Source organism: Eptesicus fuscus, chromosome 23, assembly GCF_027574615.1.
Source record: "Eptesicus fuscus isolate TK198812 chromosome 23, DD_ASM_mEF_20220401, whole genome shotgun sequence".
In the NCBI taxonomy this organism is placed as follows: Eukaryota; Metazoa; Chordata; class Mammalia; order Chiroptera; family Vespertilionidae; genus Eptesicus; species Eptesicus fuscus.
The window spans coordinates 2,602,457-2,629,556 of NC_072495.1; positions in this window are offsets into that span (position 1 = coordinate 2,602,457).

A 27,100-nucleotide genomic window follows, 5' to 3' on the forward strand; every position below is an offset into this window, starting at 1 on the left:
CAGGACTGAACTGGAATTACAACTAAAATCCAGAAAAACCATCCTGAACATTCAACTGAAAACTAGCTGGAAAGAACCCTGATACCCAGCAGCTGAAGTTCAGGAGGGATATCTCAGATGTGTGTGTGTGTGTGTGGTGGTGGGGTGGGGGGGGGGGGCCGGATTCCCACTGAGAAGTGAGAAAGGTGCCCATAAACTAGTAATATCTGGCTGTGAAAAGCAGCAGGGTTGCTGTCTGACGGGGATAGATGGCTGGAAATGCAGGCACCCTTTTAGAGAGCCAACGCACACAATTTCATGTGCAGTAACTCACCTTGGGCTCTGGCAGAGAGAGGGTAGAGTGGATTAGAGCTGTGTGAGCAGAATCCAGAGTCAGGGGTTGGAGTCTGGAAGGCAACCACCCTAGTTTTCTGTGCTGAGTCATTCCCTCAGGCTGCAGAGGACATCTTTCTCCGTCAGACATTTACTATCCAGGCAGCTTTTGCCTGGGGGGAGAGGGAGCCGGAAGCAATTGCCCCACCCTGTTGTAAAACTTCTTGCCACACCCTTTGGTTGACAGCCTGAGTCTAATTAAAATTGAGAATAACACTCAGACTGCAGGCAGAGACAGATCTCTGGAAGCTTCGGGTCTTTGGCTGATCTACTTCTGGACCTGGTGCCAGGAAAAGAAGACCTTGGAGCACATCTTGGCTCTTCCCAAAGAGACCCAGCTCCAACAGAAGGAGCCACAAGCTGTGGATTGCTAATAGCTCCAAACAGGGGACTCAGGCCCAGTCACAAACAGCATCTGTCATTGTCCTGCACTAGATATTGGGAGTCATAGTAGATTCACCTAATACATAGACCAAACCCAAACAGGCAGCCAAAATGGGGAGACAAAACACACACACACACCAAACAAGTCCCAAATGAAAGAACTAGAGAATTCTCTAGAAGAAGAGCTAAATGAAATGGAGATAAGAAATTTATCAGATATAGAGTTCAGAATAATGATGGCAAAGATGCTCAACAGCATGAGAAAAGCTGTAGTAACTATGAAGAATGACAGAGCACTAATAAAGACCACATTGGAAGGAATACACAGCAGATTAAGGGAAGCCAAAGATCAGATTAGTTAATTAGAAGGCATGGTAGAAAAAAATCATTCAATCAGAGAACCAAAAAGAAAAAAAAAACAGATGAACAAGGGATAGAGAACCTGTTTGAAGAAATAATAGCAGAAAACTTCCCTAACCTGGTGAAGGAAAAGTCACACAAGTCCAGGAGACACAGAGAGTCCCAAGCAAGAAGAACCCAAATAGGCCCGTGCCCAGACACAGCATAATTAAAATGCCAAAAATTAAAGACAAGGAGAGAATCTTAAAGGCAGTAAGAGAAAAGCAATTTGTTACTACAAAGGAGCTCCCATAAGGCTGTCAGCTGATTTCTCATCAGAAACTCTACAGGTCAGAAGGGAATGGCATGAACTATTCAAGGTAAATGGTTCTTTGAAAAGAAAAAAGATTGGTGAACCTTTAGCCAGATTCATCAAGAAACAAAGAGAGAGGACCCAAATAAATAAAATCAGAAATGAAAGAAGAGAAGTAACCACAGAAATACAAAGGATTATAAGGAAATACTATGACCAACTATATGCCAACAAGCTGGAAAATGTGGATGAAGTGGACAAATTCCTAGGAAAATACTATCTCCCAAAACGAAATCACCAAGAATCAAAAAACCTGAATAGGCCAATAACAACTGATGAAATAGAAGCAGTAATCAAAAAAGTCCCACCAAACGAAAGCCCTGGCCCAGACGACTTCACAGGGGAGTTTTACCAAACGTTCAAATAAGAACTAATAGCTCTACTCCTCAAACTATTCCACAACATCCAAGAGGAAGGAGCACTTCAAACCTCATTAGCCTAATTCCAAAACCAGATAAAGACACTACAAAGAAAGAGAATGAGAGGTAATATGCCTATTGAACATAGATGCTAAAATCCTCAACAAATATTAGCAAGTCAGATCCAGCAATACATTAAAAAGATCATACACCATGACCAAGTGGAATTTATTCCAGGGATGCAAGGCTGGTATAATATTGGCAAATCAATAAATGTGATACATCACATAAACAAATTGAAAGACAAAAATCACATGATCATATCAATTGACCCAGAAAAAGCATTCAACAAAATTCAACACCCATTTTTGATAAAAACTCTCAGCAAAGTGGGAATAGAGGGAACATATCTCAACATGATAAAGGCCATATATGACAAATCTACAGCCACCATCAAATCAATGGGGAAAAACTAAAACCATTTCCCCTAAGAACAAAAACAAGATAGGGATGTCCGCTTTAACTACTCTTATTCCACATGGTAGGTATTAAAAGTCCTAGCCACAGCAATAAGACAAGAGAAAACATAAGGAGGAAGTAAAACTGTCATTATTCACGGGTGACATGATATGATACATAGACAGCTCTAAAGACTTCACCAAAAAACTGCTAGATTTAATAATGTAGCAGGATACAAAATTAACACCCAGAAATCAATGGCTTTTTTATACACCCATAATAAACTCTCAGAGAGAAAAAAAAGAAAACACAATTCCTTTTACCATTGCAACAAAAAAATTAAGATACTTTGGAATAAACTTAATCAAGGAGGCAAAAGACCTGTACTCAGAAAACTACAGGATGTTGAAAAAAGAGATAGAGGAAGATATGTATAAGCAAGTGGAAGAAAATACCGTGTTCATGGATTGGTAGAATCAACATTAAAATGTCCATACTACCCAAAGCAATTTATAGATTCAACGCAATCCCTATTAAAACACCAACAGCATATTGCACAGACCTAGAACAAACACTCCAAAAATTTATATGAAACCAAAAAAGACCCCGAATAGCTGCAGCAATCTTGGGAAAGAAGAACAAAGTTGGAGGAATCACAATACCAGATATCAAGTTACTACAAAGCCACTGTAATCAAAACAGCCTGGTACTTGGCATATAGATCAATGGAACAGAATAGAGACCCCCAAAATCAACCCAAGCCATTACGCTCAATTAATATTTGACAAAGGAGGTAAGAGCATACAATGGAGTCAAGAGAGTCTCTTCAATAAATGGTGTTGGGAAAATTGGACAGATACATGCAAAAAAAATGAAACCAAATCACCAACTTACACCATACACAAGAATAAACTCAAAATGAATGAAAGACCTAAATGTAAGTCATGAAACCATAAAAGTCCTAGAAGAAACCATAAGCAGCAAAATCTCTCATAGCAATATGTTTGCAGATACATCTCCTAGGGCAAGGGAAATTAAAGGGAAAATAAACAAATGGGACCACATCAAAATAAAAAACTCTGCACAGCAAAAGAAACCATCAACAAAATGAAAGGAGAGCCCACTGTATGGGAGAACATGTTTGGCAATGATACATCTGATAAAGGGTTAATGTCCAAAATATATAAGGAACTCATACAACTTAACAAAAGACAAACAATCCAATTAAAAATTGATTTAAATGGGCAAATGATCTAAAAAGATACTTCTCCAAACTGGACATACAGATGGCCAAGAGACATATGAAAAAAATGCTCAAAGAGCATTGTAGAGATGCAAATGAAAACAACAATGAGGTATCATCTCACACCTGTCAGAATGGCTATCATCAACAATTCCACAAATGACAAGTGCTGGCGAGGATGTGGAGAAAAGGGAGCCCTCATGCACTGCTGGTGAATGCAGACTGGTGCAGCCACTGTGGAGAACAGTGTGGAGTTTCCTCAAAATATTAAAAATGGAACTGCTGTTTGACCCAGTGATCCCACTTCTAGGAATATATCCTAAGAAACTAGAAACACCAATCAGAAAGGATATATGCACCCCTATGTTCATAGCAGCACAATTCACCATAGCTGAGATCTGGAAACAGCCCAAGTGCCCATCAGCAGATGAGTGGATAAAAAGCTGTGGGACATTTACACCATGGAATACTATGCAGCAGTAAAAAAGAAGGAGCTCTTACCTTTTGAGACAGCATGGATGGACCTGGAGAGCATCATGCTACGTGAAATAAGTCAGTCAGAGAAAGACAAGTATCCCATGATCTCACTCAAATGTGGAATCTAATGAACAAAATAAACTGATGAACAAAATAGATCCAGAGTCATAGAAGCATGGAACAGACTGCGGAGTCTCAGAGGGAAGACAGGGGAGTGTGGGTGGGTGGGAAGAGATCAGCCAAAGAACGTGCATGCATATATGCATAACCCAGGGACACAGGTAATAGGGTGGTGAAGGCCTGGGGTGGGAGGCAGGAGCGAGCTAGACAGGGTCAGTGGGGAAGAAAAGGGAACATATGTAATACTTTTTACAATAAAGATACCCGCTTCTCACACAGCCTTTCGGGATGAGTTGAGTTTGGGAACTGCGGTTCCACTGAGTTTACCGTATGTCCCTCAATACGTAGAGAAAGGGGTGAGGGTAAAAGGAACATCAGGGCCTTAACTGTGTGCGTTTAGTGTCGGGGAAGACTGCTGCCAAAGCCCCAGAGCTGTTTGAGAATATAGTGGGGGGCGGGGGAGATGGTATGCTTGCGAATGCTCCAGATCTGCTTTGAGGCTCAAAGATGATTTATAAACCCGTCCTGTGAATCCTGCAAGGCACAGCGTGCATGGGAATCCTCATTTCTCTTCATGTATTTGTCAGGCTTACAGAAACCAGCAAACAGGCTTGAAAAAAGTTATTGATTTCAGAGAGGACTGGGGTGGGAGGGGGAGACGGAAAGAGACATCAATGATGAGAGAGAATGAGAGAGAATCATTGATAGGCTGCCTCCTGCCCGGCCCCACACCGGGGATCGAGCCCACAACCCGGGCATGTCCCCTGACCAGGGATCGAACTCCTGGTTCACAGGTCGACACCCACCAGCCAGGCAGGAGGCAGGCTTTTGGATGATGAGTTCCACAGGGCAAGGCCCTAAGCGTCACCTCTTCTCCCCGCCCCCCCACACCCCCTCCCCCTCCTGACTGGCACCTACAGCTTTCTGGGCGGGCGGGCGCCTGGCAAGGTGTCAAGCGCTCTGGAGCGGCACTGGGCACTGCTGGACCTCGATGGGCCTGTGGGGGGGCACCTTTGGGGTTCAGCCAGCCTTGCAGGAAGTGCGTGCTGCCTCCGGTGGAGCACGCTGGAGCCTGCCTCGCCACGGGCCCTGGAACAGCCTGCATTTCTTGTTCTTGTGGAGACCTCCGGTTAATTTGTCATCTCTAACGTTTGGACACAAGGCACGTTCCCCAACAGCCCGAGGGCAGCCTCACCTGAACTCTGAACACCTTTTCTCTGTTCTCCGCCCCAATGCGCTCTTCTGTTCACAGAGCCGAACCCGCACCACAAACTCCGCAGGAAACTTAACAATTGAATCACAGAGAGAGCGAATTAATAGCTCGTTTTCCAAAAGTTTGGCTGCGTCCAGCACGGAGCCGCCAAGAATCTATGACCTCATCTTTTTCCCTGAAGCGCTCCCAGTGGGCGAGACCAGGCCTGGGTCCGCTGGGACGCCACAGGGAAGGGCTGCTGTGAGACCCTGAGAATTTAGAATTTAAGGTAGCTCCAACTTTGGTTCGCCTGCCTCTAAATAATGTCCTCTTTCTTCTTCCTGGATTTGTGGAACGCCTATCATTCATGGTCGAGGCCATCAGTCTGTCTTGCAAGGCAGAGAAGTAGAAGGTTACTATTATTACCGTTTTTTGGAGGAAAATGGAAGCCTGTGGAAGGGAAGTAATTTGATTGAGGCCCAAAGGACATAAATCTCAAATACGTCTACCAGTGAGGGCGCGGGGCGGCGCGTGAGAAGGCAGGGAGGGCTGAGCCAGGCAGCTTAGGGCGCGTTCTCCTGGACCTGGGCCTGGCGTGCTCTCCGGAGGTGAAATTCGCTCCTGGGAAGTGTGATTATGATCAGAGATGCTGATTTAAACTTGAGCTTTGGAAGAGGAAAAGCGCTAACCATCTTGTTTAGCTTCAAAGTAAGAACCTGCTAGAATGGGCAAGCTGCAGTGGGAATATCCAGGTTTGTATGGGAAGGTGGTGACGAATTGCTCTTCCTCACAAACATCTAAGAAGAAAGACTAGGAGCAAGCGTTCGTCAGAGGGAAGCGAAGACATCCTCGGACACAGGTCTGATCTACACGGTGGCCTGTAAGTCCTCCATGTCCTGCATTTTATTTCCTTTGCTGTTTTTAAGCGTCATTCTATGGACAGCACACAGAGTGCTGAGCCAGCACCGGCCTCACCCAGAGAAAGCTTTAGGGAGAGCCTCCCCGTTGATCCCTGCCTGCATTGCCCCCTACTGGCCGCCCCAGTACCACATGTTCCCACGGGAGGCAGTTGTTTGCTCCGCCGAGCTGGTCTGCCACTGCAACTACCTTAGAGAAAAGATTGCTGGGCTGGGGCACTCTGGGTATCTGGTAACGTCTTTGCTTTGGTTTCTGGGCCCTGCCTCTCAATAGGCACAGTTTTGCCCCCTAGAGGATATTTGGCATCATCTGGAGACATTTTGGTCCTCACAACTGGGGGTGCTACTGGCATCTAGTGGGCAGAGACCATGAATGCCACTGAACATCCTACGGCACGCAGAGCAGTTCCCAAGAACGATTGCGCCCCAAATGTCAATAGTGTCAACGCTGAGAAGCCCTTCCTGGACCCTGTGGAGAACCCATGTTCTCTTCCAAAGCAGTGTGCTGGCAGGACAGTGCAGTCTGGACCACACCGGTCCTATCTTAGAAAGAGGCCCTGCCGACCTCCTTTATGGCAACACTGCTGTTTACCTAACAGCCACAGGGCCTCAGTGACATACAACAATAAACTGACTTCTGCCCATGAGGCTAGAGGTCAGCTGGGCAGTTCTGTTAATCAGGGTCAGGCTGGCTGACCTTGACTGAGCTCATTCAACGTCTCTGCAGTCAACTGGTGGTTTCACCGTGAGCCGGCAGGTCTCGTACGGGCTCACTTTTATGTGTGATGGTTGGTGGGCTGTTGATTAGAGTGAAAGGGTAACTGGACCATGTGTTATGCCATCATCCAGGGGGCTAGCCCAGGCTTTTCACACGTTGATGTGAGAGAGAGAGAGATAGAGAGAGAGAGAGAGAGAGAGAGAGAGAGAGAGAACATGTGAGGCCTCTTGAGGCCAAGGCTTACAACAGGCACAACTTCCTTTTTACCACATTCTATTGGCCAAAGCAAGTGACAAGATTTAGGGCATGGAGAAATAGACTCCAACTTTTCACGAGAAGAGCTGCAAAGTCAATTGCAAGGGCCAAGAATACAAGCAGGAGTGAAAAATTGTGGGCATTTTTCCCCCCAAATATGTTTTTAATGATTTAAGAGAGAGGGCGGGAGAGGGAGAGAGAGAGCGAAACATCAATGATGAGAGAGAGAGTCATTGACAGGGATAGGGTTAGGGTTAGGGTTAAGATTAGGGTTAGGGTTAGGGTTAGGGTTAAGGTTAGGGTTAGGGTGAGGGTTAGGGTTAGGGTTAAGGTTAGGGTTAGGGTTAGGGTTAGGGATTTGCTTCCTCCTGCATGCCTCCTACTGGGGATCGAGCCCGAAACCTGGGAATGTGCCCTGACGGGGAATCGAACCATGGCTTGCTGGTTCATAGGTCAACACTCAACCACTGAGCCACACTGGCTGGGCTGTGGGCATTTTTCAATCAATCTGCTGTATGCTCCTTCTCCCTTCTAATTTCCACTCATGCTTCAAAAGCCAGGGACCAGCGCCTCCTCCAGGAAGCTTTATCCTCCGTGGCCCCATCTGTATCCTGGCAGTGCTCACAGCCCCCCACATCCTGGACCACCACCCCGCACTGCCATTGGGCTGACCCACTAGGCCTCAAGCCCCGGGTGTGCGCTCTCAATGTCTTTGCAAAGCGGCTGTAGAGCACTGAGTCCAGGAGTGGAATGCCTCGATTTCAGCCCCACCTTTGCCTCTTACTAGGTCAAGCCCAGCAAGGCAATTAGTCTCCACTTCTCTGCACAGCGGGGAGACTCAGAGCACACACTCCAGGCTTCTGAGGGCAAATGAGGTCAGACAGGAAAGTGCTAGAAAGTGGCGATCTCCAGCAGCGGCAGCTTCTATTCATGTGGAGCCTCCGTCACAATTTCAACCCGGTGCCTCCTTTGTAGAGAGCCGTGACCTCGGCCATCGGTTCTCTGTAGACACTGCCTGGCTTCTCCTCGCACAGTGAGCTGTTGTGCTGGGTTCTGCATCCCCTCCTGCTACCGGAGGGCACCCTTACCCCGGCCCAGGGCCACTCAGCTCACTGCCAGGAGGCCCGGCCTGTGTCCCCCGCCTCAGTCCCTGCGGCTCGCAGGACACTGAAGGGCGTGTGGAGGGGCTCCTGCCGCTGTGACGCCGTGGGAAAGTGGAAATAGGACACACGTTCCCTTTAGACAGACTTGTCAATGGCAGCATGACACAGCGCTCCTGCCCTGGGCTGGGCTGTGGACTTTATCACCGTAACCATTGGGCGACGCCTCATGAATAATGCATTGACTCAGGACTGTGAGCCGCACCCTCCCTCCAGGGTGACTGTCCGTGACTTCATGTTCTGCAAGCTGGCCAGGGCCCCTCACTTGGTGGATCTGAGCAGAAATGGGATCCAGAGGCAGAACGGCGGGGCCAGCCCCCCCTTTCCCAGCTGCCCAGTCAGGTGGCTCCTGCCTGGCCGGGAAGCTGCTCCTCGCTCAGGGAGACCCCGGGCCTGCTGGGAACTGGAGTGAGGACCGAAGTTTGAGTTTGATGGGCCATCTCAGGGGACTTACTGAACAGCCATGTCCATATTAATCTGTTTTTATTTTGTTGTTGTTGTTGAAAGTATTACAGATGTCCCCTTTTATTGATTTCTAAAATACTTTTGTGTTATACAGTCAGAATAATGTAACTTCACACCGATTATACTAGGCTTTCAAAGTATTTTAAATATTTTCTTATGCTCTAGTCTTGCTTTATGAGGGCAAGTGCCATGATGAAATGTTTTATCTACAGTCCCCAGCGCCAAGTTAGACACATGTCATTGGGTTCCTACCTGTCATTGTCACAAACGAGTAAGCCACGCGTTAGCTGTGCCTGGTCTCCTGTCTGTCTGGTCAGCCTCCGTGCAGCGTTGTGGCAGGCGGTGTGGCCAGGGGGGGTCACGTCGGGACAGACATCAGCGGCAGCACCGGGCACTCTGCACCTGCCACTCATCCGCTCCAGTCCCACCGCTGGCGGCTCAGGGCCTCAAGATGTCCCCCCCCCCCCCAACCCCCTGTCCCCACCTGCGTCCTGCTCGCACGGCAGGGTGCGCCCTAGTGCCGCCCCCTCCATGAACCCTTCCTGCCATGACCCCCGCCCTCCCGCCTCGGAGCTCGCAGCGCCTCCCCTGGCGGCCCCCAGCGGGAGCTGGTGCAGACTTGCGGGTCTTTGTCGGGGTCCACGTGCACGTTCCCTCTTGCCAGTTAAGCCGCAGATCCTTTTCAAGCAGCCTTTGCGGCCAGCGGCGCCGGACAGAGCTGATGCTGACTGTGTCTGCGGCGAGGGGGACTGACGCTCTCGGGAGAGAGTCCTTTCTCTTGGGCACCTTCCCGGGAGGCCTGGGCCAACCTCACAGCCCTGGCTCCCATCCTAATCGGCGGCCAGCATGGCGGCAACCAGGGCCCTCCTCCTTTGTACCCTTTGCGGTCATCACCATGACTGCGGGAAACGCTGGGCGGAGAGGAGCTTCAGAGAGGGAGGCACTGCCGGTGGGAGGCGGGGAGCCTTCGAGGCACAGATGATGTAGCACGATTACCACGTCACGTCACAAGTCAAGCCTGGCCTGTGTGGCTCAGTGGCCGAGCATCATCCTATAAACCTGGAGGTCATGGTTCAACTCCCCGTCAGGACACATGGGCAGGTTGTGGGCTCGGCCCCAGTGTAGGGCATGCAGGAGGCAGCCGATCAATCATTCTCATCATCGATGTTCGATCTCTCTCCCTCTGCCTTCCTCTCTGAATTAACAAAAACAGATTTTGAAAAGAAGCAAAGTAGAAGGAATGAGCTTTCTAAGCAGAAGGCACACTTGAGCTAAGGTCTGTGCTGAAAGCTGCTGATAGCAGCGTGTCAGAAGGCCTTTTGCACCCAGCCGGTTGGTTAAAGCTGTTTCGGAGAAGTCACTGCCAAGAACCTCCTGTGACCCCAGCGTGGTCTCCTCGTGGAAGGCCACGCCTTCTTAACCTAAGAAATAAATGTAAGCAGACTGAAAGGGTGCTGACCCAGTTGCGATATTGTTGTGTGACATTTAACAGTGAACTTGAAAGAAGCAGGCTGATTCTGCTGTTGGAGAACAACAGATGGATCCACCAGAAACGCCTCTAGGTGTCTTACTTCTTCGTTATAATTTTGTCACTCCAAGAGATTCTGACATGGCCCTGGCTGTGGCTCAGTTGGTTGTCATCCCCTAAGCCAATAGGTTGTGGGTTTGATCCCTGGTCAGGACGTGTAGAGGAGACAACTGGTTGATGTCACTCTCCCATTGATGTGGCTTTCTCTCTCTCCCTTTCATTCTCTTTAAAAAAATCAATTAAAAAACATATCCAAGGTGAAGATTAAAAAAAAAAAAGAGAGAGATTCTAATATGACTGCAGTTCAGGTTTATCTCAGATGGACGATTGTAAATAAGGCTTTATCTTTAAGGAAAGCCCCAGTCAAAGTAAGAGACATTTATTGAGGGCCTGCCTTACCCAGCCTGGACTGAGTACTGCGGGGATGAAGACAAATAGTACACAATTCCTAATCATGAGACAGACACACCGAAGTAAATGCTATCTTAAGGCAGCACAGGCCAAATATAAGACCAGTGGCACAGTCAGTGCTGCTGGCCTTAGGTGGGGAGCTTGGCAGTGTGCTCCGGGCTAGCGAGTAGACATCAGTTTGCCTGGAGTTGAATGCTCACGCAGAGGAGTGCAAGGGGATAATGTTGGTAGGTGGTTTGCAGGCGAATTGTAGAGGATTTTAACAGCCAGCATCACTTCCTTCTGCTTTGTAGGCAACTAAGATCCATGGAAGGACTCTGAGCAGGAGTAAAATTGCCTTTAATTTAGGGAGATAAACCAGGTAGCAGTGTGTTGGGTAGACCACACCGAGGCCACAAGGCCATTAGGAGAGCTAGAATAGTTTAGATGGCAGCTGGAAGAGAATGAGTCAGACAGGATGAGAAAGAGACATATGATAGTATGATGCATCCAGCTCGGGCAGATTCAGTGAGCCTGAGGAGGGGCAGTGAAGGATTAAAGGAGACAGACAAGAAAATACAGCTGGGGCTCGGTGGGACACTGCTTCTCTGATGGAGAGACAGCGCCATGGCCTGCAAGCCGAGTCTTTATTTTATAGTCAGAGCACACAAAGCAAAACAAGGGTAGTGATGAGTTTCACCTTGTTTTGGCAGCACTTGCTGCACCTCCCATAGCACATTAGCTACTTAGGAAGGAGCAAGGGAGGACTTTAAGGCCAAGCTTAATTATGTTAAGAGGGCTCCACCCTCCAAGCTGGGACTTGTTTGTGGCCCTGCCACAGGTCAGTCTGAGGCTTAACCCTATAGCCGCTCCCTACATGATAGGAATTAGGAAGACAGAACCAGTTCTTAAATATGTTTTTACTGAATTTAGAGAGAGAGGAAGGGAGAGAGATAGAAACATCGATGGTACCCCCTACTTCAAGCATGTCAAACTCATGGCCCACAATGAATACTTTTGCAGCCTAGACAATATAACTGTATGTGAGAAACATTTTAATAAAAATTTCATAACTTAATTTTTACAATATCCTGTTATACATAACTAGAGGCCCGGTGCACAAAATTCGTGCATGGGGGGTGTGTCCCTCAGCCCAGCCTGCACCCTCTCCAATCAGGGACCCCTCGAGGGATGTCCGACTGCCCGTTTAGGGATTGGGCCTAAACGGGCAGTCGGACATCCCTCTCACAATCCAGGACTGCTGGCTCCCAACTGCTCACCTGCCTGCCTTCCTGATTGCCCCTAACTGCTTCTGCCTGCCAGCTTGATCACCCCCTAGCCACTCCCCTGCCAGCCTGATTGATGCCTAACTGCTCCCCTGCCAGCCTGATTGCCCCTAACTTCCCTCCCCTGCAGGCCTGGTCACCCCTAACTGCCTGCCCCTGCAGGCCTGGGTCCCCCCCCAACTGCCCTTCCCTGCAGGCCATCTTGTGGTGGTCATCTTGTGTCCACATGGGGGCAGCCATCTTGTGTGTTAGAGTGACAGTCAATTTGCATATTACTCTTTTATTAGATAGGATTATTAATAACAAACTACAATGTTTGCTAATGACTGATTACTATAATCGTGTTGCATTCATTTCCCTTACACACCTTAAGCACAGGCACATCATTTCTCTCCACTAATACTAGCAGTGAATATTTTAGCAGCTGATTGCCACGTCATTAGTCTTGGACTGACTTGTTTGGTGTGTGCAACAGGAAATATTTTGTTTTCAGAGAACAAGAAAAATAGGTTTATTTGCATTAGGCTTATTAATTTGTGTAGTTATTCAGTGTCTGGTAAGTTAATGTTCAAGAAAAAAATTAATTTTTATTAAAATGTTCTATTATTTTATGTTAACAATGACTCATTTATTTGAGCCCTTTGTATTCAGCTTGTCTCTACTGAAATAAACCTACATTTCTATAAAAATTAAAGCTTTTGTTTTTCTGCAGCCCACATAAACTTAAACCTTGTTTATTTGACCCGTGTTAGCCTTTGAGTTTGACATGCTTGCCCTACTGGATATCAAGCCTGCAACCAGGGCCTGTGCTCTGACTGGGAAACGAAGCAGCAACCTCTTGGTTCATGGGTTGACGCTCACTCACTGAGCCACACCAGACAGGCAAGAAGCAGCTCTTGGTGCTTGCTTCCTTCCTGGTGGGAGCATAATTACTGCCTTAGTCAGTCTGGGCTGTTATTTCAAGGCACAATCGACTGGGTGGCTTACATATGAGCCTTTATTCTCACAGTTCTGGGGGCTGAGACCCAGGATCGGGTGCTGGGAGATCCAGTGCCTGGCAAGAGCCTGCTATCTGGTGTGCAGACGGCCACCTCCTCATCGCATCCTCACGTGGCTGAGAGAAAAGTCACCTTTCTCGTGTTTCTTCTTGTAAGGGCACTAATCCCACTCATCGGGGCTCCACCGTGGGACCTAATTAATCACCTTCCAAAGGCCCCACCTCACTTGGGGAGTTAGGATTTCAACCTATGAATTTTGTGGGACACAAACATTAAGTTACCACAATTATTACTATATCTATCACACTGCTCTGATTAAATTGCAAGTTTTTTGAAGGCAGTGCTTCTCATTTTCACAGGAGGTTCAGTGTTTAAGTAGATTGTGTGTAACCTAATATGTTAACATTAGACTCATTTCACTCTGATTTGTTCATTTCGGGTCATCTGCTTTTCCCATGGGAGATAGATTCTTCAGCCAGCATTTTGAAGCCAGGTCAAGCCCAAACAGTCATTTTTCCTGAGAGGAGCCAGCTGCTCCCAGTAGCCACAGGGCAGATAAAGAAAAACCCCACCCTGGGTGATACAGCCCGCCCCACCCTCAGGGGCCCTGCCTGCCACACCCTGCATTTTGACCTTTTCTGAGGAAACAGAAGCAGAGGCCAAGCCTCAGGGAGTGTCAGTGACGGGATTGGGGGAGGGCCCATCCACCCCACTATCCTGGGAGCTAGGCTGGTACCTTCCCCACCTCCAACCCCCACACAGGAGAGCGAATAAAAACTCCAGGTTTCCAGCTGAACCCACAGGACTGCATACAAGGATCTATGCCCGGCTGAGGGCAGAGTAATATTTTAGGCCACTCGCAGAGGAGTGGCTCAGGGACAGGGAAACTCACCCCCACATTCCCTGAAAGCTGCACAGCACTCCCCCACCGGAAGCCCTTTCAGAAACAGACCTTTGAGTATTAATATTGACAGTTAGTTGCCGAAACCGGTTTGGCTCAGTGGATAGAGCGTCAGCCTTCGGACTGAAAGGTCCCAGGTTCGATTCCTGTCAAGGGCATGTATCTTGGTTGCAGGCACATCCCCAGTAGGGGGTGTGCAGGAGGCAGCTGATACATGATTCTCTCTCATCGATGTTTCTAACTCTTGTTAACGAAAAAAAACCATTGAAACCTGTAAAGAATTTTAGTGAGTTTATTTGAGCCAAAATGTCGACATATGCTGGGAAGCAGAACCTCAATGAATTGAGATAATGCTCCGGAGAATGCAGGGTTACATCTATATTTATACCTTGAAATCAAAGAAAAGGGACGTAGGTGAGTTACATGAAATCCATTGGTGACAGATTAGGGAGGTGGGACAAAGCAAAGCGGGGAAACCTCTGGGATTGGGTGAAAAGTGAAATGATGGACATGTGCTTCTCTTACAGAGATAGATACAGGATACTTTAACGTAATTAACAGTTGACAATTAACTTGATAACAATAACAATGAAGGAATGTCCCGGTGCCATTTGTTGTGCCCTGAGGGGTCCGGGGTAAAAAGGAAGTTACAAGTTACCCAGACATCTCACAGACATCTCACAGATATGTTATCTTAGAGGCAAAAAGGCAAATGGGCTCAGGAAAGAAGATCTAAGTTGATCTTTGTCAGGGAAGATATCGGACTAGGACATGACTACCCACTATAACCTGTTTGTAGTTAAATATTTAATTTTCAAACCATCCTTTGTGGTTATTTCAGGTCTCTGAGTTTGCAAGACGGCCACGCAGGCCTCCCCTGAGCTTGTCAGGTTAGCATGTGGCTCCTTTCTTTCACACTCTCTATCTCTCTCCCTTCCTCTCTGTAAAAAATCAATGAAATATATTTTTTTAAAAAAAAAAAAAAGAAAGATTGACAGTTGGCTAGCATGCGACAGTTGGCTAGCATGCAAAGGTGGAGCCTGGAGAACCAGGGCAAGTTTGCTGACCCAGCCCTGGGCCCCCTGCAGCTAACAAACCTGCTCCAGAGGGCAGATGGGCCCCTCCTGCTGGCAGCCATGTCCTGTGGAGACGGACACAAATGGTGGACCACTTGGCGCTTCAAGCAGGTGCTGAGAGCCAAGGAGGACAGTGTGACAGTGGTTAGTCAGAACCTAAACATCACACAGGAAGCCCAGCATTGGCAGACGAACAGTCAGCCACAGTCACCAGAAGAGTGGGAGCCAAAGGGAGCTCCCAGGGGCACTAAACTTGGCCGAAGGGAACACCACTTCACTTTTTTTTTTCTTTTCTTTCTTTTTTTTTCTTTTTAAAATTTGTTCTTTCCTTTCTTTTTTTCCTTTTTAAAGTTATCTTCTCTATCTATCTGCTTTGTTGGTTTGTTATTATTTGAGCCTCTATTGTTTCATCCATATAGCTAATTTTCCTACTCAATTTTTTTCTTGCTTTTTCTCTTTTCCTTTTCCCATGCAATCTCATCTTTTATCCTTTTATTATTTTGAGTCTATCTGCTTTCTCCTCTATTTTCCTTTTCAAAAATTTCTTTTTTTTTCTTCCTCCTTTATTTTAAAGCATTTTTCTTCTTCTATTTTCCTAATTCTTTATTCTTACTTTCTTTATTTCACATTTGCACCTATATATTTCTTTTTCTCCCCACCCCCTCTTTTTGTCTTGTTTTTGTTTATGTGGGGTTTGTTTGGTTGGTTGTTTTGTTCTTTTTTCTCGTATTTTTTCATTCTTTCTTTTTTTCTGTCATTCTTGCTCTCTTTTCTAATTCTGTCTTCTCTGGTGGTTGCTTCAGTTGTTGTAGAGGTTTTATATATGTTTTAGTTTGTTTCTTTTGTTTCACGTTTTGTTGTGTTGTATTTTGTTCTGTCAGCACCTTGATAACAGCTCACATAATATGGTTGGACCACATAGTCAGCCAGCCTGAGAGGAGAGTCCATCCACGAATGGGACAATAACATTCAAAACCCAAATACAGCAGGAGAACCCAAATAACTCAAACAAGTGAGTTTCCTAGAGCACCCAGCTCAGGAGATCTAAAAGACTGCACCACTGGGTCCCACAAAACACCTACTGCATAAGGCTACTCCACAAAGTCTTGGAGGCATAGCAGTTTAATCTAATACATAGAAACAAATACAAAGAAACAGCAGAAATGGGGAGACAAAGAAACAACCCCAAAATGAAAGAAAAAGAGGAATCACCAGAAAAAGAACTAAATAAAATGGAGGCAAGCAATTTGTCAGATAAAGAATTCAGAGTAATGGCAATAAGAGTACTCAAACAATTCAGTGAGAACTACAAGCAACTTACTGAGAATTATAAGGGTCTTAATGAGAGCTACGCCATCATGTAAAAAAAGCTTGAAACAATAAATAAGAATCAATTGGAAATAAGGAATGACATAGCTGAAATAAAGAACACTCAGGAAGGATTCAACAGTAGACTAGAAGAAGCTGAGGACTGAATCAGTGAATTAGAAGATAAGGTAGAAAAAACACACACCCATTCAGAGCAACAAATGGAAAAAAAAATTAAAAAGCAGGAGGAGTGTCTAAGGGAGTTTTGGAACACCATGAATCATAACAACATTCACATTATAGGGGTACCAGAAGAAGCAGAATCTGAGAAAGGAATAGAGAATCTGTTTCAAGAAATAATGGCAGAAAATTTCCTTAACCTGGTGAAGGAAAAAGCCACTTTAGTTCAGGAAACACAGAGAGAACCAATCAAGATGAACTCCAAAAAACCCACACCTAGGCACATACTAATTAAAGTGGCAAACATGAAAGCCAAAGAAAGAATCTTAAAGCTACAAGAGAGAGACAGAAAGTTAACTACAAGGGAGTCCCCATTAGACTTCCAGCGGACTTCTCAATAGAAACACTTCAGGCCAGAAGGGAATGGCATGAAGTATACAAGGTAATGAAAACCAAGGGATTGAACCCAAGTCTATTCTATTCAGCAAGGTTATCATTCAAAATCAAAGGAGAAATAAGGAGCTTCGCAGACCAAAAAAAGGCTAAAAGAGTTTCTTACCACAAAACCAGCACTGCAAGAAATGCTCTAAAGGGATTGGTGTAAGAAGAAAAAACAGAGAGAAAGAGCATAAGGAGTAAGAATAGCAACCAATAAGTAACTACCGATAATAACCTTAAATGCAAATGGCTTAAATGCTCCAACCAAAAGAGCAGTGGATAGAACATCAGCCTGTGACTGAAGGGTTCTGGGTTCGATTCCAGTCAAGGGCACATACCAGTTGTGGCTTGATCCCTGGCCCTCATCAGGGCACATGCGGGAGGCAATCAATTGATGTGTCTCTCTACATCGATGTCTCTATCTCTCCCCCTCCTTTCCAATCTCTCTAAAAATCAATGGAAAAATATCCTCCAGCAAGGATTAACAAAATCTAATACCCTTTTTTGACAAAAACTCTCAGCAAAGTGGGAATAGAGGGAGCATATCTCAACACGATGAAGGCTATATATGACAGACCTACAGCCACCATCATATCAATGGGAAAAAACTAAAACAATTTCCCCTAAGAACAAACAAGACAGAGGTGTCTGCTTTTAGCACTCTTATTTAATACAGTACTAGAAGTCCTAGCCACAGCAATCAGACAAGAAGAAAAATAAAAGGTATCCAAATTGGAAAGGAGGAAGTAAAACTGTCATTATTTGCAGATGACATGATATTGTAAGTAGAAAACCCTGAAGACTCCACCAAAACACTAATAGATTTAATAAGTGAATTGGAAATGTAGCAGAATACAAAATCAACACCTAGAAATTGATGGCATTTTTATGTACCAATAATGAACTCTCAGAAAGAGAAACAAACAACAACAACAACAAAAACAATCCCATTTACCATTGCAACAAAAAAATTAAGATACTTGGGAATAAACTTAACCAAGGTTATAACAGACCTGTACTCAGAAACCTAAAGGATGTTGAAAAACGGCAAAGGAAGATATAAACAAGTGGAAGAATATACCATGTTCATGGATTGGTAGAATTAACATCATTAAAATGTCCATACTACCCAAAGCAATCTATAGATTCAATGCAATCTCTATTAAAATACCAATGGCATATTTCACAGATCTAGAACAAATACTCCAAAAATTTATATGGAACCAAAAAAAGGCTAAAAGAGTTTATTACCACAAAACCAGCACTGCAAGAAATGCTCTAAAGGGATTGGTGTAAGAAGAAAAAACAGAGAGAAAGAGCATAAAGAGTAAGAATAGCAACCAATAAGTAAGTATCAATAATAACCTTAAATGCAAATGGCTTAAATGTGCCAACCAAAAGATCAGAGGATAGAGCATCAGCTCTTTTATTCTTCCACTTGTTTATATCTCCCTTTGCCCGAATAGCTGCAGCAATATTGAGAAAAAAAGAACAAAGTTGGAGGAATCACAATACCAGATATCAAGTTATACTACAAAGCCACTGTACTGAAAACAGCCTGGTACTGGCACAAGAATAGGCATATAGATCAATGGAACAGAACAGAGACCCCAAAAATTGACCCAAGCCATTATACTCAATTAATATATGACAAAAGGAGCAAGAACATACAATGGAGTCAAGACAGTCTCTTCAATAAATGGTGTTGGGAAAATTGGCCAGGCACATGCATGAAAGAAAGAGAGAGAGAGAGAGAGAGAGAGAGAGAGAGAGAGAGAGAGAGAGAGAGAGAGAAAGTAAGGAGGAAAGAAAGGAAGAAAGAAAGAAAGAAAGGAAGGAAGGAAGGAAGGAAGGAAGGAAGGAAGGAAGGAAGGAAGGAAGGAAGAAAGGAAGAAAGAAAGAAAGGAGGAAAGAGAGAAAGGAGGAAAGAAAGAAACCAGATCACCAACTTACACCATACACAAGAATATAAACTCAAAATGGATGAAAGACTTAAATGTAAGCCGTGAAACCATAAAAATCCTAGAAGAAACCATAGGCAGCAAAAGCTCTCATAGTAATATGTTTGCAGACACATCTCCTAGGGCCGTGGTCAGCAAACGGTGGCTCGCGAGCCACATGCGGCTCTTTGGCCCTTGAGTGTGGCTCTTCCACAAAATACCATGGCCTGGGCGAGTCTATTTTGAAGAAGTGGCATTAGAAGAAGTTTAAGTTTAAAAAATTTGGCTCTCAAAAAGAAGTTTCAATCGTTGTACTGTTGATATTTGGCTCTGTTGACTAATGAGTTTGCCGACCACTGGCCTAGGGCAACGGAAACTAAAGAGAAAATAAACAAGTGGGACTACATCAAAATAAAAAGCTTCTGCACAGCAAAAGAAACCAACAAAGTGAAAGAGAGCCCACTGCATAGGAGAACATGTTTGCCAATGATACAACATCTGATAAAGGGTTAATATCCAAACTATATAAGGAACTCACACAACTTAACAAAAGGAAGACAAACAATCCAATTAAAAAATGGGCAAAGGACCTAAGTAAACACTTCTCCAAAGTGGACATACAGACGGCCAAGAGACATATGAACAAAGCTCAGAGTCACCGATCATCAGACAGATGCAAATGAAAACAACAATGAGTATCACCTCACACCTGTCAGAAGGCTACCATCAACAAATCAACCAATGACAAGTGCTGGCGAGGATGTGGAGAAAAGGGAGCCCTCGTGCACTGCTGGTGGGAATGCAGACTGGTGCAGCCGCTGTGGAAACAGTATGGAGTTTCCTCAAAAAATTAAAAATGGAACTGCCATTTGACCCAGTGATCCCACTTCTAGGAATATATCCTAAGAAATCAGAAACTCCAACCAGAAAGAATGTATGTACCCCTATGCTCATGGCAGCACAATTCACCATAGCTGAGATCTGGAAACAGCCCAAGTGCCCATCAGTAGGTGAGTGGATAAAAAAGCTGTGGGACATTTACACCATGGAATACTATGGAGCTATAAAAAAGAAGAATCTCTTACCCTTTGAGACAGCATGGATGGACCTGGAGAGCATCATGCTACGTGAAATAAGTCAGTCAGAGAAAGACAAGTATCACATGATCTCACTCATATGTGGACTCTAATGAACGAAATAAACCGATGAACAAAATAGATCCAGAGACATAGAAGCATGGAGCAGAGTGACAATTTTCAGAGGGAAGGCGGGGGTGGGCACGTGGGTGGGGGAGATTAACCAGGAAACTTGTGTGCATATATGCATAGCCCATGGACACAGACAACAGTGTGGTGAAGACCTGAGACGGGTGGGTGCCGGGAGGAGGGGATCAATGGGAAAAAACCCCAAAGGGGACATCTCTAACACTATCACCAATAAAGATACATTTTTAAAAGAGATTATGTTATGCAAAAGGTGTATTTCCTGACAGCCCATTACTTTGAAGAGAACCTCAGTCCCACACATAAACACACTAAGGAAACTCAGAGTCACAGAGCGGTTTGCCTAGTGAAACAGGAGGGGGCGTCGGGGAGCGCACTTCCCCTCCGCGGCAACCGCGCTGCTGTGAGAGGCTCAGGCAGTTTCTCCGGCATTTAAGCATGTCATCACATTCTGTTTTTCCACTTCTAAATTCAGCAAGCTCCGGCTTGGAGATTTGTCTTCTTTCATAAAAAGCTTCTTCGCAGACATCCCAATACCCTCTTATACCAACAGCACTTCTGAGAACGCAGGCACAGAAACTGCTTTATTCTGAATGCTGTGCAGCCGTCTCTCCAGAGGAGTGTGACCTCTGGTAGCCACTTCACCTGAGCCGTCAGCGAGCTGCGTGCCCTCGCAGGAGCCGTGTATTCCCGGGCACCCGCCCACCTCCCAGGCACCCCCACCTCCCAGCCACCCCACCTCCCAGCCACCCCACCTCCCAGCCACCCCACCTCCCAGCCACCCCACCTCCCAGCCACCGACCCCCCAGCCACCCCACCTCCCAGCCACCCCACCTCCCAGCCACCGACCTCCCAGCCACCCGACCTCCCAGCCACCGACTCCCCCAGCCACCCCACCCCCCAGCCACCCCACCTCCAGCCACCCACCTCCCAGCCACCGACCTCCCAGCCACCGACCTCCCAGCCACCCCACCCCCCAGCCACCCCACCTCCAGCCACCGACCTCCCAGCCACCCCACCTCCCAGCCACCCCACCTCCCAGCCACCCACCTCCCAGCCACCCCACCTCCCAGCCACCCCACCTCCCAGCCACCCCACCTCCAGCCACCCCACCTCCCAGCCACCCCACCTCCCAGCCACCCCACCTCCCAGCCACCCCACCTCCAGCCACCGACCCCCCCAGCCACCCCACCTCCAGCCACCGACCTCCAGCCACCGACCCCCCAGCCACCCCACCTCCCAGCCACCCTACCTCACAGCCACCGACCTCCCAGCCACCCCACCTCCCAGCCACCCCACCTCCAGCCACCTGACCTCCCAGCCACCGACCTCCCAGCCACCCCACCTCCAGCCACCGACCTCCCAGCCACCGACCTCCCAGCCACCCCACCTCCCAGCCACCGACCCCCCAGCCACCCCACCTCCCAGCCACCCCACCTCCAGCCACCCCACCTCCCAGCCACCCCACCTCCCAGCCACCCGACTAACCAGCCACCCCACCTCCAGCCACCCCACCCCCCAGCCACCCCACCTCCAGCCACCCCACCTCCAGCCACCCGATACTTGCTTACACTGCTTGCCTTTTGCTTCTGTTTAAAAACTGCTTATCTTGACGCTTTCGTTCAGTTGGGTTCATCCGCTTCTCACAGGGGAGATGAATTATTCAGGGAGCGTTTGAAGCCCCGTCAAACCGGGGCTCTGGCACTTGCGGGGAGATGACCTTGATCCAATCCCCTCGTGGCGTTCGCTTCCGCATGTGAAAGTGGGTGAGAATCCTACTTTACAGGGATGTGTGCAGGTTAAATAAAAGGGACCCTCAGTGCACAGCGACCAGCGTACAAACACTCGTTTCTCCTCCTGCACCTTCTAGAGCCGGAGAACAGCCCAGGAGCAGACAGGCCCTCCGCACTGAGGGACGATACCGCGGCTCTCCAAGCACCCCCTCAGCCGCAGCAGCTCCCACCTCAGTCCCCGAACCCAGACTCCACGGTGGGCCGGTCCGCCTTTTAGCAGCCTTCCCGGTGCTTCTGAGGCACACGGAAGTGAGAACCGTTATTTCCAGACAAAGGCCCACGCGGTGTGCTCCTGAGTTTACACCCAGGGAAAGCGGGGCCCGTGTGCATGTGCGCCCACGTATGTGTGTGGTGTGCGTGTGTGCGCATGTGTGTGGTGTGTGCATGTGTGTGATGTGCGCATGTGTGCGTATGTGCCTGTGTGTCTCTGTGTGTGCATGCACACATGTGCATGTGCATGTGTGCGCCCGTGTGTGCGTGCGTGTGCCCATGTGCCTCTGTGTGTGCGTGCACATACCTGTGTGTGTATGCGTGTGTGTGCCTGTGTGTGCATGTGTGTGTGACTGTGTGTGCGCGCGCGTGTGCGTGTGTGTGCCTGTGTGTGTGTGTGTGTGTGCGTGTGCGTCTCTGGGTGAGAGACGCTGGCGGTGTGTGGGGTCACTCCTCATTATTCACAGACTCAGCGGAGAGGACAGCTCCGGGAGGCGGAAGCGGAGAGCCTGGGTTGTGCAGACTCGGGTCTGTCAGCCGGGCTCGGTCCAGGCTTTGGGAGGGAGTGAGTCGGGAGCTGAGGGTTGGAGGTGGCTGTGCACCTGGCTGCAGAGGCCACCCCGGTGGGCACTTGTCCGGGAGCAGGCGGGCTGGGGACCGATGGTGTCCACGTCTAGGCCCGCTCCGCCTCCCGGCGCTGAAACAGCCGGGCTCTGTGTTTCTAAGGAGAGAAAGCTGAAGCGGGAGGGCTGCGAGGGGCAGGCGGCTCGGAGCCCGGAGGAAAGCGGATCTCTGAAGACGCGCACCCAGTGCTGACCCGTTCGTAGTTGGGGTTATGATGGTGGCAAAACAGACACGAACACGAGTCAGTGGCTCCTACGCCGCCCTCGTAGGGACACTGGGCACCGCGCTCGGTCTGGCCAGCTGAGTGGTGGGGTTCTGCCCCTGGTGGGCAGTCAGCCCCGCTGGGTCCGGCTGGGCGCCGGGAGCCGGGAACCTGAGGGGTGGTGGGCGGAATGCCCAGGGCGTGCCCGTCCTTTCCCTCCGTCCTCCTCCCCGGCCCCTCGTGCCCGCGCTGGGAGCTCCCAGCGTGTCTCCGAGCCACCCAGTGCCGCCGCGGGCCAGGCGTCCCTGCCGGGCGCCGGGCGCAGGGGAGGGGGGCGCTGTGGGCACGCGGGCCACACGTCAGGGATCAGGCTTCTCAATAGAACTTTATAAATTTATGTTTTAAAATAGAAATGTTTTCAACTTTTAAAAAATTTCATGGGTAATATGTTTATCTTAGAAAAATAAAGACGTGTCACCACATTCTCTCACTTACTAAGTAGATATCCGGTTGTGTTTCATCCCATAGGCACCCTCCTCCCTCACTTTTCCCTCTCCTGGTTCTACTTTAGCGTGCTCATTCCTCCCAGGAGCAAGAGCACACAGAGAGAAGTGTGTGCGTGTGTGTGTGTGTGTGTGAGTGTGTGTGTGAGTGTGTGTGTGAGTGTGTGTGTGTGTGAGTGTGTGTGTGAGTGTGTGTGTGTGTGAGTGTGTGTGTGAGTGTGTGTGTGTGTGAGTGAGTGTGTGTGTGAGTGTGTGTGTGTGTGAGTGTGTGAGTGTGTGTGTGTGTGTGTGTGAGTGTGTGTGTGAGTGTGTGTGTGTGTGAGTGTGTGTGTGTGTGAGTGTGTGTGTGTGTGTGTGTGAGTGTGTGTGTGTGTGGGGGGGGCGGGTGCTAGACAAGGACAGAGCAAGCGCAGCTGGTTTGCTCCTGTGGTGGGTGCACCCCTCCCTGGCTGCTCAGCCTGGGGACCCTAACCCGCCTCCGCGACAGGGCCCCTCCGCCTCCTTTCGGAGCTCTCCTTCCCCCCACCTATCTGCAGCGCAAGTGCCGCATCCTCCTGCGTTTTCAGCAGCAGAGCGAGAAGAGGCGGGTCTGCTGTCGGGGCTGGGCCTGTCGGCTGAGGTCCCGCCAGAGCCACTGCAGCCTCGCTCGCTGGCCTGCGTGTGTGCACGCGTGTGCTTGTGTGTGTGTGCACATGTGCGTGTGTGCCTGTGTGCCTGTGTGTGCACGCAGCTTCCTGCTGATCAGGGAAGGTTCTGACAGAGCAGTCATTAGCCCGCGAGCCAAGTGCTTGCTGGTGGGAGCTGGAACTCACAGCACCTGCCCTCCGTGCTCAATGCGTGTTCACGCTCGGTGGCGCGTTCAGATACTCACGCCTGTTCCCCAGCGGCCTTCTCTTCTGCTCCCGTGGCTGCCATTGCATCTCCCACCACATGTCCCTCTGGAGCTCCAGACCTGGCTACCTGCCAGCTGCGACCTGCCCACTGGCTTAGCCGGCACCTGAGCTCTGCCTGTGGGAAACGGGACTCCTGCCCTGCGCACCCCCTCCAGGCAGCGCCTCTTCCCGGCCTGCTCCTGTGCGGCCTGCCTCCCACTGCCCGGCCCTGCCGCCCACTGCCTCCCCCACTGCCCCCCGCCGCCCACTGCCCAGCCCTGCTGCCCACTGTCCCCCCACCCCCCGCTGCCCGGCCCTGCTGCCCGCTGGCCCCCCTCCCGCTGCCCCCCTGCCCCCACTGCCGCCCGCTGCCCAGCCCTGCCGCCTACTGGCCCCCCTGCCGCCCGCTGCCCCCCCTGCTGAGAGAGCCCGGCTCTCCTCCTGGCCCTGCGCCGGCTCTCCCTGCATCTCCCTCCGGCTCAGGGCAGGCTCTGCTCACGGCGGACGCCCACTTAGCAGGCAGATCACCCCTCCCTGCCTGTCCCCCGTGGGGGAGGTCCCAATTCGGGAATAAATGGATCTTAATGTGCGGGACACTGTGGAGGCTCAGTGATTTGGCAAAAGCAGATTTTCAGGGTGTATTTTAAGAGACGGGTGATCTGAGGGGTGCAGTAGAACAGGTGATTTCTTAGGGAAAATCTGTACATCGGAGCAGAAAAGTCTGCGCTGTGGTGTCAGCACATTCTGGGGAGGGGCGTTGGGACCTACAGGCCCCACAATTAGCGGGAAGGTCATTCAGAAGGCCTGAGCTCCTCCCTCTGGGCCCCTGGGGAAGCCGGGCCACAAGGAAAAGCAGGAGGGACCACTCAGTCCTAAAACAACTCTCCCCCCGCCGCCGTCCCCCTCCCTCCTCCTCACGCTTCTGTCCTCCACCCCTTCTTTTCTCTTTTCCTTTCTCTCTCCTTCCCTGTCTATCCCGGCTCATTATTCCTCTCTTCTTCACGGCAGCTTCCACATCGGAGTTATCCTCGCTCAGTCTCTTTCAGGAGGGGGCAAGGGGAAAGCGAGAGAAAAACATTGGTGTGAGAGAGACGTTGATTGGTTGCTTCCTGCAGGGGATACCGAACCTTCAAACCCAGGTACGTGCCCTTGCCTGGGAATCGAACCCACAACCCTTTGGTGTGCAGGTTGCCGCTCTAACCACTGAGCACACTGGCCAGGGTGTTTTGGCCTCTTTCCATCTAACAAATCGGCACGGCCGGTGCCTGGAAGGGAACTGGTGCAGTGTGCGGGGTGTGCCGGGGACAGGAGGTGGAGACCAAGCCCACGGCGGGCAGAGCCTCCGCAGACGAGAATGAGCTGGTGGATTTAGCACACGGAGGGATACTGTATAGTGAGGGGGATAAGGTTTTGGAAATGAAGACCCTGTTTGAATCCTAGCTCAGACAATTAATGCTGTGAGGCTTGACCAAGTAATTAACATTTCCACCATCATACCATCCGTTACTTCATCTCTAAAATAGGAATATCACGCCCTGGATGTTGTGGCTCAGTGGATGGAGCGTCAGCCTGCGGACTGAAGGGTTTGATTCCGGTCAGGGCACAGGCCTGGGTTTCGGGCTCGATCCCCAGGAGGGGGCGTGCAGGAGGCAACCGATCCATGACTCTCTCTCATCATTGATGTTTTTATCTCTCTCTCCCTCTCCCTTCCTCTCTGAAATCAATAAAAATAGATTTTTAAAGAAGAATATAATAATTACTTCGCTAAGGTGTTACCAAGGTTAAATGGGTGACTGTACAGGAAAAGTACCCAGTGGCAGGAACTAACTGAGCCCAAATACGAGAGCGCCCTACTGACGGCTCCTGTCTCTCCCATCTGGAGCCTCAGGCCTTTGCACATTTGTCTGCTCCTCCAGACAACACTCTAAGGCAGAGGTTGTTTTATTTGTGACATCAGGGCCTCGATTCGGGTGACCTCCTATGAGCTGTTCAAGACCGGCGTGTGGGACACCTGAGGGCGCCCATGAACGTGCCCAAGGTTGGCATCAACTGGAATCTTGGTCCAACGAGCTGCCTCCCGCCTCTTCCTCTCCCTCCATCATCCCTTTGTCTCCTGGTGCTTTCCGGAGACTCTCCCAGCAGCAGCCCGCGTCTGTCCTCTCGCCCGCACACACGTGAGTATTTTGAGACTCTACCTCCTCTGAGGAGTCATTTAGACTCTCCAGCAAGTGGCCCAGATAATCATTGCAATTGCCAAGATGTTAGGCTAAACCCTTAAATTAACTGCCTTTCATTCCAAGACTCAGGAGATTTCAAATGGGTGGAGCCGGGGTTCCTGCAGTTGTCATGGCAACGACAGGCTTGGCATCCTCCTCTCCCACCTCCTCCCCCCAACGCTCACAGCCTTCACCCAATCTAGTCTAAGCTGGCTTCAGGCCATAAGTCTAGGGTCAGAGACATTCTCTGAAATGGATTTAGGGATGATTGGATATAAAGCAAAGCTTATACCGCTCTGAATAAAATGGTACAAAATCGGAGGCAAAAATCTGTGGTAGCCTCCCACTTGCCCGACATGTTAGGCAGGAAACAGGGACACGGGTAGCTTTTGCTTTCTTCACCCTTCAAGCTAAAGTCCCCGATGCCCCCCTTCCACCCGTTTCCTGTGTCTACTGAAGGTTCCCTCGGAGCCTCGGGCCTGCCTGGACCCGAACCGGGTCCCAGCCACAGGGCTGGAGAAGAGAACATGGATTTCACAAATATCGCTAAGAGGTAGAATGAGTGGAAAGGAGGAGCGT